Consider the following 10,315-nt stretch of genomic DNA (forward strand, 5'->3'; position numbering starts at 1 on the left):
ACTCAACAAGTTAAAACAGTTTGTTAATAGGTTTTCAATTCTTAAAAAGGTACGAATTATGAAACCATTTAAAAGAAATAATGTATTTAAGTACAAGATATTCTTGTAATTTTGCTTGTATTCCCCCCCCCCCCTGAAAACATTTAAAAACCATTGAAAAAGGGTAGGGGTATGAACTCACCAAACGCGGAATGTGACGACTAGGATGCTAAACGTCGAATTGAGGCTTGAATACGAGCGAGGTTCCTATGTAATACGAAATGGTATACAAATATATCTAATTAGATTTATAAACTCTAATTAGATATGATATTACACTCCAATGAGCGAACACACTTCAAAACGAATGTTTGGAGTGACCCGGGTGACATCTACGGACGAGCAATGATACGAGGGACTTGGGAATTGAGTTTACTCTTCATGAGTTCTCGGCCGTGAACTCATGGTTCGGTGATTTAGGATGCTAAAATGGTCAATATCACTTGGGAAGAGTTGGAACAATTTTATCTAAGGCATGGGATGGAATTTAAATCACCAATAACAGCATTTAAGGGAGTTTACGACCCTAGCATGGAGCTTACGGCCGTAAACTCCTATACTCTCCTTGAATGAGTGATTTAATGGTTTTAGCTTAATCATATGTGATTCTAACTAATTTTCCAAGCCTTGGTATGAATTTAGGGTATCATTTGACATGTATAAAGGAGTTTACGGTCCATGAACATGTTTAAGATCCCCAAACTATTTTTAGATGATTCTAGGATTTATTCCAGGGATTTTGGTGTAGTTGTATGGCTTTCTAACATGATTAAATGAGTTTACTCCCCATGAATGAGGAGTTTACGTTTGTTTCAAAAGTAAAGTTATACATGTGATACATAGTATATATGAACAAAATGAGGCGAGTCTTCTACGCACTCCGTCTTCGCCAAAAGAGATCGTCGGGTACCTGTCTAATGCGAACCTGAGCATACAAGCGGTTTGAAAATCAGCATAAAGCTGGTGAGTTCATAAGCGGTTTTGTTTTGTGAAAAATGTACGAGTTTCCTTTCCGTTTCTGAAAATGTTTCACACCAAGAAAATCCCATATTTTCTTAAATACAAGTCCGTTTGAATATCACAGAGTATAATTTAATACACAAAACTATATATTGAGAATCATGGGATTACTATCCCGAATTAGATATAAAATACTTTGATATACGTGAATTGTAGATGGAATGTAGTTTGAAAACCATGGGACTAACAGCCCGTACTAGATACAAGATAGTTTGATATACATGAAAATATAGATTGAAAACCATGATTGTTCTTGTGAATCGTTAAGTTTAGTTAGCTAACTTGTTACACTTTTCTGGTTACATACTACTATTACTCAGGAAAATCCTATATTTTCCTACATGTGTGTGTGAACCGTTAGCGATTCTATGTGTGCGAACTGTTACCGGTTGCGATTATGTTCAATGTTATCCCCAGGAAAACCCCATGTTTTCCTAAATGTGTGTGTACGAAATCTCCTGAAAGTCTAACTATCCTTAAATGAACATTAGTTTTATTACGTACATAAAACTAATAATTAAGTGTAAAGTATTAATAATCTTGATTGCGAGTCCTTAACCATACTCAGACTAGATATGACTCGGGCCAGGGCCAGTATCCTTTTTATGACTTTCGTCACCCTTGAACCTTTCGGTTCGGCTGTAGCTAGCAGCCAGGTGCGGGATTGTAAGTCCCATATAGATCTATACACTCAAGTCACCTTCTCCCTCCTGGAGATTCTGGTTACAGGGTTAGTCCTCCACTCTCTCGTGCCAAGGAAGTGTTAAAGAGGACGTGTCTCCAATCTTTAAGATTACTCTTTACTTCTCATCTAGGGAAGTAGTATCTATGACTAACTAAGTTCTAAGGTTTCCTGTCCTTTACACTCAAGCCTAGGTGTTTTATTAAGGACATCACAAATGTTCTATGCTATCTAATGGTGGCTCTCCTTTACACTCGAGCCTAGGTGTTTCATTTAGGACAATACTGATGTTTTATGTTTTTTAATGATGTCTGCATTTTACACTCGAGCCTAGGTGTTTTATTATAGATATTACAAATGTTTGATGTTTTATATCAATATAAGTGTGAGCAATCAAATGTGAAGTATACAACATAACAATATATAAAAAGAATTGAAAATTGGTTTGAACAACAACTCAGCAAGTTAAAACAGTTTGTTAATAGGGTTTCAATTCTTAAATAGGTACGAATTATGAGTTGGGTGATTTAGGATGCTAAAATGGTCAATATCATACATGAGTTCACAGCCGTGAACTTGTATACTCTCCTTGATAGAGTGATTTAATGGTCTTAGCTTAATTATTTGTGATTCTAACTAATTTTCCAAGCCTGGGTATGAATTTAGGGTATCATTTGACATGTATAAAGGAGTTTACGGCCCATGAACATGTTCTTGGGGTGCCTTGGCCGTAAACACCTAACTGGAGGGTGTTTGACATGTTTAAGGTCCCCAAACTATTTTTAGATGATTCTAGGATTTATTCCAAGGCTTTTGGTGTAGTTGTATGGCTTTCTAACATGTTTAAATGAGTTTACTCCCCATGAATGACGAGTTTAGGGCCCAAGCATGCTCCTTGGCCGTAAAATCTTATTTGTCCCTCAAAATCCACGTCTAGGGTGTTCTAAGTTCGTTTTTGCAAGCCTTAAGGTCATATCTAAGTTCCAATGATGGTTTGGAAGGGTTAAATTGCTCAAAAACACATGTTTTTATGCGTTTACGGCCCAAACATGCTCCTTGGTTGTAAACACATGTTATAGGTCCAAAATGATAAATTAAACATGAATTTGAAGCCCTAAGAGGTTAAACAACAAGTTGGGGATGTTACCTCAAAGATTTGGAGCCTTAATTCAATGTTTTGGACCTTGAATCTTTGAATGAGGAGAGAGGTTAGAGAGAGAGTAGTGAGATGAAGCAAAAGCTTCAAATGAAGGCTTAGAACACTTTAAATAGTGTTCGGGATTTGGACATGGTGAAATTCTACCCGATACCGGCTTTAGACGGGGCTTTTGGTCGCACCCGACCAAGTTTCCGAAACCCGATATGGTTGATTCTAGAAATGTTCCGATCACTAGAATGGGGTGTTAGAATGATTTCTAAATGCATTAGGACATCCATTAAGTCATTTTAGATATTTACAATTTAACGACTTAATTAAATGGCTAAATCGGAAACGAATTTGAAAACGGCGATTGGATTATCGAAATGAGTTACGAAAAGGGTTACAAGCAGTGATACGAAATTTCGGGTTGTTACATTATCCCCCCGTTAGAGGGAATTTCGTCCCGAAATTCAAAGATTTGAACACAGATCGCGAAGTGAAAAGAGATATGGGGATGAATCTACTGTTTCGGGTCTTCATGCTCCTAAGTGGAATCGGGTCTCCACTTGACATTCCAGCGAACCCTCACTGTCGGGATGCGGTTTTGTTTCGAACGGTCAACCTATCAATCCATGATCTCAATTGATTCATCCATGAATGTTTGGGCTTCCGTTGGTTTCGATCTCATCAAGGGATTTCTAGGGTTTCGTCAGGTCGGCACTCCTTACGAACAGGGATGTGGAATACCAGATGGTTGCTGCTGAGTTCTGAAGATAGCTCGGAGAGGGCTATGGAATCGATTCCTAATGAGGATCTCGAAGGGTCTAATGTTCCACGAGTTAAGATTTCCGCACTTTCTAAGGCGTACTTTGTCTTTCCAGAGTGAGACTTCCAACAAGAAGGTACATTTTCACGTGGCAGAGTAACTAAAGATCCGATGATCCTAAAGGAAGCTTCTACGTGGGTCTACGATCATAGCCGGTGGGACCCAAGAATTGACGGGTTTCTATGGGTATCCCCGGTGCCGACTAATTCTTTATCGCCTTTAGTTTTTAGAAAGGTCCACAAGTATGACTGCTTTGCTTATCTACATGACCAAGAAAATGGTTCGACCGAAGGGCACCACTACTACCTTGTAGTGATCATATCAAGCCCTGGTTGCTGTCTTGGATACATCGTCCTCACTGAGGTTTTGATTACGAGGTAATTACAGGGATTAGGTCAATGCGAGACTTGACTACGCGTTCGGAAAGAATTCTCAAGAATTCTTCGGAAAAGGCATCGGCGAAAAGAGTTGCAGACTTTTCGTTTCTCGATGATCACACGGACGAGGAATACATAGGAAAACTTTTTAAGCTATGATGTACGAAGATCAGGAGAGCCGGGTCGGAGGTAAGTTAAGACGAATGGCTTTCTCGAAACTAGGAATAACAGCACGAATGAGGCTCGGTCATTACATGCCAAAGATGACATCAATGCAATTCATGAAAAGGTTGCCATTAGATCGAACGGTAAAGAATAATTGTTCGGATTGAGGATACAATCTACGGATATGACGTTCGCGTTCTCATTCTCACTTGATAATCATCTCGACGGTATACATTTTCGATTACTCACGAACGACAGGGTTTAAAAGATGTTCAAATGGATGGTTAGCGAATTTCTTTCGGTGCTAGAATCGAAAAGAATCACAGGCATAAAATTTAACGAGGGGAAATATACTTGTGGCAACGGTGGGATCGGTGGCTGTCTCCTCTTGTCGTATCGATAGAACTCTTCCGGTGTTGCTAGATGTTACTGCCATGGGGCAGTTTCGCTTGTAATGCTCGACTTCTCCACAACCATAGCAGGCTCGACCAATGCCCGCTCCGGAAGCTTGACTGGTTGATTGGGTTGGTGTCTTACAGTTTTTCGCCATGTGACCCTTTATGCCACAACTGTTGCAAAATACCTCTATACATGGACCGGAAGGAAGGTGATGATAGTTGCACTTGTCACAACTTGGAAGGGTTCCAGCATACCTACTGGTAGGTTTCCGAGTTGAGGATCCAACAACAGAAACAGTTGTAGGAGAAGTGGCAACATGAACTGCCATCGTTTGTTGTCTCTTCGAAGACTCTTGCGATGTCTGATTTTCTCCTTCTTCCAAATCTTTCTTTTCTCACCACTCCTCTCCGTCGGCTCAGGAGTGGTAGCTGTCTCCTCAGGGTCATCACTATGATCTATTAAGATTTGTGCTAAGCGTTTGGCGCTGTCGTATGTATCTGGCCTCGCAGCTATGACGTTTCCTTTCGTTGGCTGGGTCAGCCCCCAAATGAATTTCTCTATCTTCTTACTCTTCGGGGTAACCATTCCCGGGCAGAGTAATGCCAAGTCATCGAACCTGGAAGTGTAAGCGGTGATATCGAAACCTTTCATCTTCAGGTTCCAGAGTTCGTGTTCTAACTTCTGCATTTCTCCCCGAGGGCAGTACTCATCCAGCAGAAGTTTCTTAATGGCTTCCCAACCCATGGCATTGGCTACAGGTAAGGTTAGGGATTTCACTCGGCCGTTCCACGAAGTAAGGGCTTTGTCGATAAAGGTGCAGGCGGAAAATTTCACCTTGTCAGATTCTAAGCAGGTGCAAATTTCAAAGATGGATTCAATCTTCTCGAACCATCGGGTGAGGGAAATGACACCTCCAGTGCCATCAAAGGAAGTGGGTTTTGCGTTCATGAAGTCCTTATAGGAACCCTCTTTTCGGTGTTCCCGACTACTTTCTTGGTTTTGGGTTTGAGTACCACCTCCCGAACCACCGGAACCGCCAGAGTTCTGTTGAGACATGGCAGCTGCCACTGTGGCTGTAACAGCTGCCTGGAATACTACAGGGTCAATTTGGGGAGGAGGTGGTAGCGGAGGGTTGTTGGTCTTGGAGCTAGGTCTCTTTCTTGGAGGCATCTTGATCTAATAAGTGATGGGTTTTAGCCATAAGAACTTTCCTATGTGCGCATGCAAAACCTTAATGCTTGGATCTAGGCTTTCTAATTAAACATGCTTTGAATCCAAGACTTCTAATGACTAATTAGGAATAAGAACAATGTTAAAACAGATCTAGAATCATACGTTTGAATCCCTTGTTTGATCTTGTTGTCTTGGAGCTCTAGAGTCACAATTGTCACTCCTCTAATGGCTTACAAACACCAAATAGCAAGGAGGATGATTTGGGAGAGAGGAGAGGGGAGGAAATCGGCCAGGGGTTCTATACTTTAGATGAAGTGCCGATTTCCCTTTGCCATAGGGTCTATTTATACTTGTAGACTCCTTAAGGGTTACAGCTTAAACCCTAATTGGATAATCTTCTCTTAAAGCTATCCAAATCCTTTCCTTAGATAAGCAATGGACGATTTAAGCTATCCTTTAGCTTCTAGAATTCGTCCAACATCTATCCACAAGGATTTACAGTCTAAAGTTTAACTATCAAACAATTGACAGTTTATACCCTCTTATTTAATTAATCTCTTTAAGTCACCAAATTAATTCCAATTAATTCTATGACTTATATTAATCAAATAACAATATTATTACTCTTTATATTATTCTCATAATATATTAATAATATTTATTCTCTCTTAATAAATCATTCTATCAAGTTGCTATGGTGAAGGTAACCCAAAAGGACCATGCACAACCGGGTCAAATACTTGCCTAATATAGTTGTAGCCTTAGACACTATTCCAACAGTCTCTCACTTGGATAAGTCGAGTAACTATATGCACAAGTAAAATTCGGTTTGCAATTGTAGCTCTCAAAGATGCTGTCAAACTCTGATCTAATCAATCTTGTCCTTTAGATAAGGGATCGTACATTCCTCTGTTAGATATCATGCTGACAATTCTATGGAATGATTAGTCAAGCATTTAGGTTTCTCGATCTCTGATTTATTTGACATAGAACTTAATCGAACACATCAATTCAGTTCTGACCGGGCCAGACACATAAGTCAAATCAAATCATCGAGCGGCCGAGATATCGCTTTCACCTTCTAGGATAAAAGTTACAGATAAACTTCGACTTATATGCATTTACTTATTCATTAACCAACTATACACAACAATGCGTTTTATAACACCGAGTTACTGATGTGTTTTCGCATTATCAATGTACAATCAATCAACAAATAACAAACCATATATCTAGGTTTTAAGACTATATGATATTATCGTCTTGCGATCACCCTTTTATCTCATATTCCATAAGGTGATTCCAGCAAACGCGGGTTTGTTCCAATGCTCAAAACTAGTTCATAAGCACTCATAAACATTGCAGCAACCCTTTGCTATGTCTAACACCATTTAGACAATCTACACACCAATTCATGACAATCTTCATTCATATCTACTTCCAACTTATGAACGATTGTGGACAATTTGAATAATTCGATTATTCCTAATAAACTCAATTATTCTTGAAGTCAAAACATGCAAAGTGAAACAATAGTTAAACAATTAACATAAGATAGTAACATTACTCATAAATAAAACTCCTTTATTTAATCATCAAATGTTAATTACATTTATCTATTACACGTTTCTAATACTATCTAATATATGCTAATATCATCCTTCAACCCAATACTCCTAGCATGCTGCAAGTGCTTAACCCTACTCAGTCCCTTCGTAAGCGGATCTGCTGGGTTATCTTTTGATGATATCCTCTTTACTACGAGTTGTCCTTCTTCTACACGATGTCTAATGAAGTGGTATTTTCTGTCGATATGTCTTGATCTACCATGATCCCTCGATTCCTTCGTCAAGGCAACCGCTCCTTCGTTATCACAGAAAATCTCCATGGGCTCCTTTATGGCAGGTACTACTCCAAGATCACCGATGAAGTTCTTCAACCATATTGCTTCCTTCGATGCTTCGCTCCCTGCAATGTACTCTGATTCGCATGTTGAATCAGCTACGGTTTCCTGCTTGGAACTCTTCCATGTCACTGCTCCTCCATTTAGGGTAAAGACCTAGCCCGACTGTGAACTGTAGTTGTCCCTGTCGGTCTGAAAACTGGCGTCACTATACCCTCGCACCTTCAAGTCATTACTCCCTCTGAGGACTAAGAACCATTCCTTCGTCCTCCGAAGGTACTTAAGGATATTCTTCATCGCAATCCAATGTGTGCCAGGATTCCCTTGATATCTGCTAACCATGCTCAAAGCGAAGGCTACATCAGGGCGAGTACAAGTCATAGCGTACATGATTGAGCCAACTGCGGAAGCGTATGGTACGCGGCTCATTTCTGCTATCTCAGCTTCGGTACTCGGACTTTGAGTGTTACTCAACTTGGCATTACTTTGTATCGGTAATTCTCCCTTCTTTGAGTTTTCCATACTAAAACGTTTTAGTACCTTCTCCAAGTAAGTGTTATGGCTAAGTCCAATTAGTATCTTACTTCTTTCTCTTACTATCCTTATTCCCAAAATGTAAGAAGCCTCTCCGAGGTCCTTCATAGCGAAGCACTTCCCGAGCCAGGACTTAACCTCCTGCAGAGTCAGGATGTCGTTTCCTATGAGTAATATGTCATCGGCATATAGAATGAGAAAGCTTACTACTCTCCCACTGGCTTTGACATATACACATGATTCATCTTCGCTTCGTACAAATCCAAACTCTTTGACTTTCTCATCGAAGCAAAGATTCCATCTGCGAGACGCTTGCTTAAGTCCATAAATGGACTTCTCAAGTTTACACACTCTATTTGGATGCTTCGGATCCACAAACCCCTTTGGCTGAGCCATGTAAACATCCTCAACCAACTTTCTATTAAGGAAAGCGGTCTTGACATCAATTTGCCAAATCTCATAATCATGAAATGCGGCAATCGCTAGCATCACTCTAATAGATTTAATCTTCGCAACTGGTGAGAAGGTCTCGTCATAGTCAACTCTGGGAGTTTGAGTAAAGCCCTTCGCAACCAATCGCGTTTTATATGTGTGTACCTTTCCATCCACGTCGGTCTTCTTCTTGAAGATCCATTTGCACCCAACGGTCTTACGTACGGGCACATTATCAACCAAATTCCAAACTTGGTTATCATGCATGTATTGGATCTCGCTATCCATTGCCTCTTTCCATTTCGCAGACTCCGGGCCTGCCATGGCTTCCCTATAGCTATTAGGTTCATCAAGATTTATTAGTGTACCATCACTAATATACGTGTCCCCTTCGGTAGTAATATGAAAACCATAAAACTGGGGATGAACTCTAACTCTATCGGAACGTCTAAGAGGTAAGGACTCGTCAATCGGTTCAACCGGAGTTTCCTCCTCGGGTTGAGTGCCAGCGGTAGAGGTTCCTTCGTCTATCGATTCTTGAATCTCTTCAAGCTCGATTTTCCTCCCACTGTCTCCTTGGCCTAAGAGTTCTCGCTCTCGGAAAACTCCTCTCCTCGCAACAAAGACAACATTGTCCTTCGGTCTATAGAAGATATATCCAAAGGATGTCTGCGGGTAGCCGATGAAAATACATCGCTCACTTCGAGGTTCGAGCTTGTCGTGAGTATCTCGTCTTACGAAAGCTTCGCAACCCCAAACCTTGATATGTGCTAACGAGGGAGCTTTCCCTGTCCACATCTCGTGAGGTGTTTTGGCAACCTTCTTAGTAGGGACACAGTTAAGGATATGGGTGGCATTCTCTAAGGCATACCTCCAAAAAGAGATAGGTAGTGAGGCACGACTCATCATAGAGCGAACCATATTCAATAGGGTTCGATTACGCCTTTCTGCCACACCATTCAACTACGGTGTCCTAGGAGGCGTCAATTGTGAAACTATTCCACACTCCTTGAGATAATCGTGGAATTCAAGACTTAGGTACTCTCCTCCTCGATCGGATCGAAGCATCTTGATTTTCCTGCCCAATTGATTCTCCACTTCATTCTTGAACTCTTTGAACTTTTCAAAAGTTTCTGACTTTTGCTTGATTAAATAGATATACCCATATCTACTATAGTCATCGTTAAAAGTCACGTAGAAGCGGTTCCCATCCTTTGTGGTTGATCTAAACGGTCCACATACATCGGTATGTATTAGGTCCAATAGACCCTCACCCCTTTCACACGTACTCGTGAAGGGTGAATTAGTCATCTTTCCAAGTAAACAAGATTCGCACGTGTCATCTTTCCTAAGGTCGAATGACTCCAACACTCCATCCTTTTGGAGTTGGGCTATGCGTTTCTTGTTGACATGTCCAAGACGACAATGCCACAAGGATGCTTTATCCATACTAGTGGAAGAATCTATGTTTAAAACATCATTTCCTAAGTTATCAACAATCATAATAGTTTCATAAATTCCATTACATGGTATAGCTTCAAAGTAAAAGACACCTTTTAGATAAGCCAAAATAGAACCATTCTCATTATTAAAAGAAAATCTAAAACCTTGTCTAAACAAACCA

This window comes from Lactuca serriola, chromosome 3, assembly GCF_051521515.1.
Source record: "Lactuca serriola cultivar US96UC23 chromosome 3, Lser_US96UC23_V15, whole genome shotgun sequence".
NCBI lineage: Eukaryota > Viridiplantae > Streptophyta > Magnoliopsida > Asterales > Asteraceae > Lactuca > Lactuca serriola.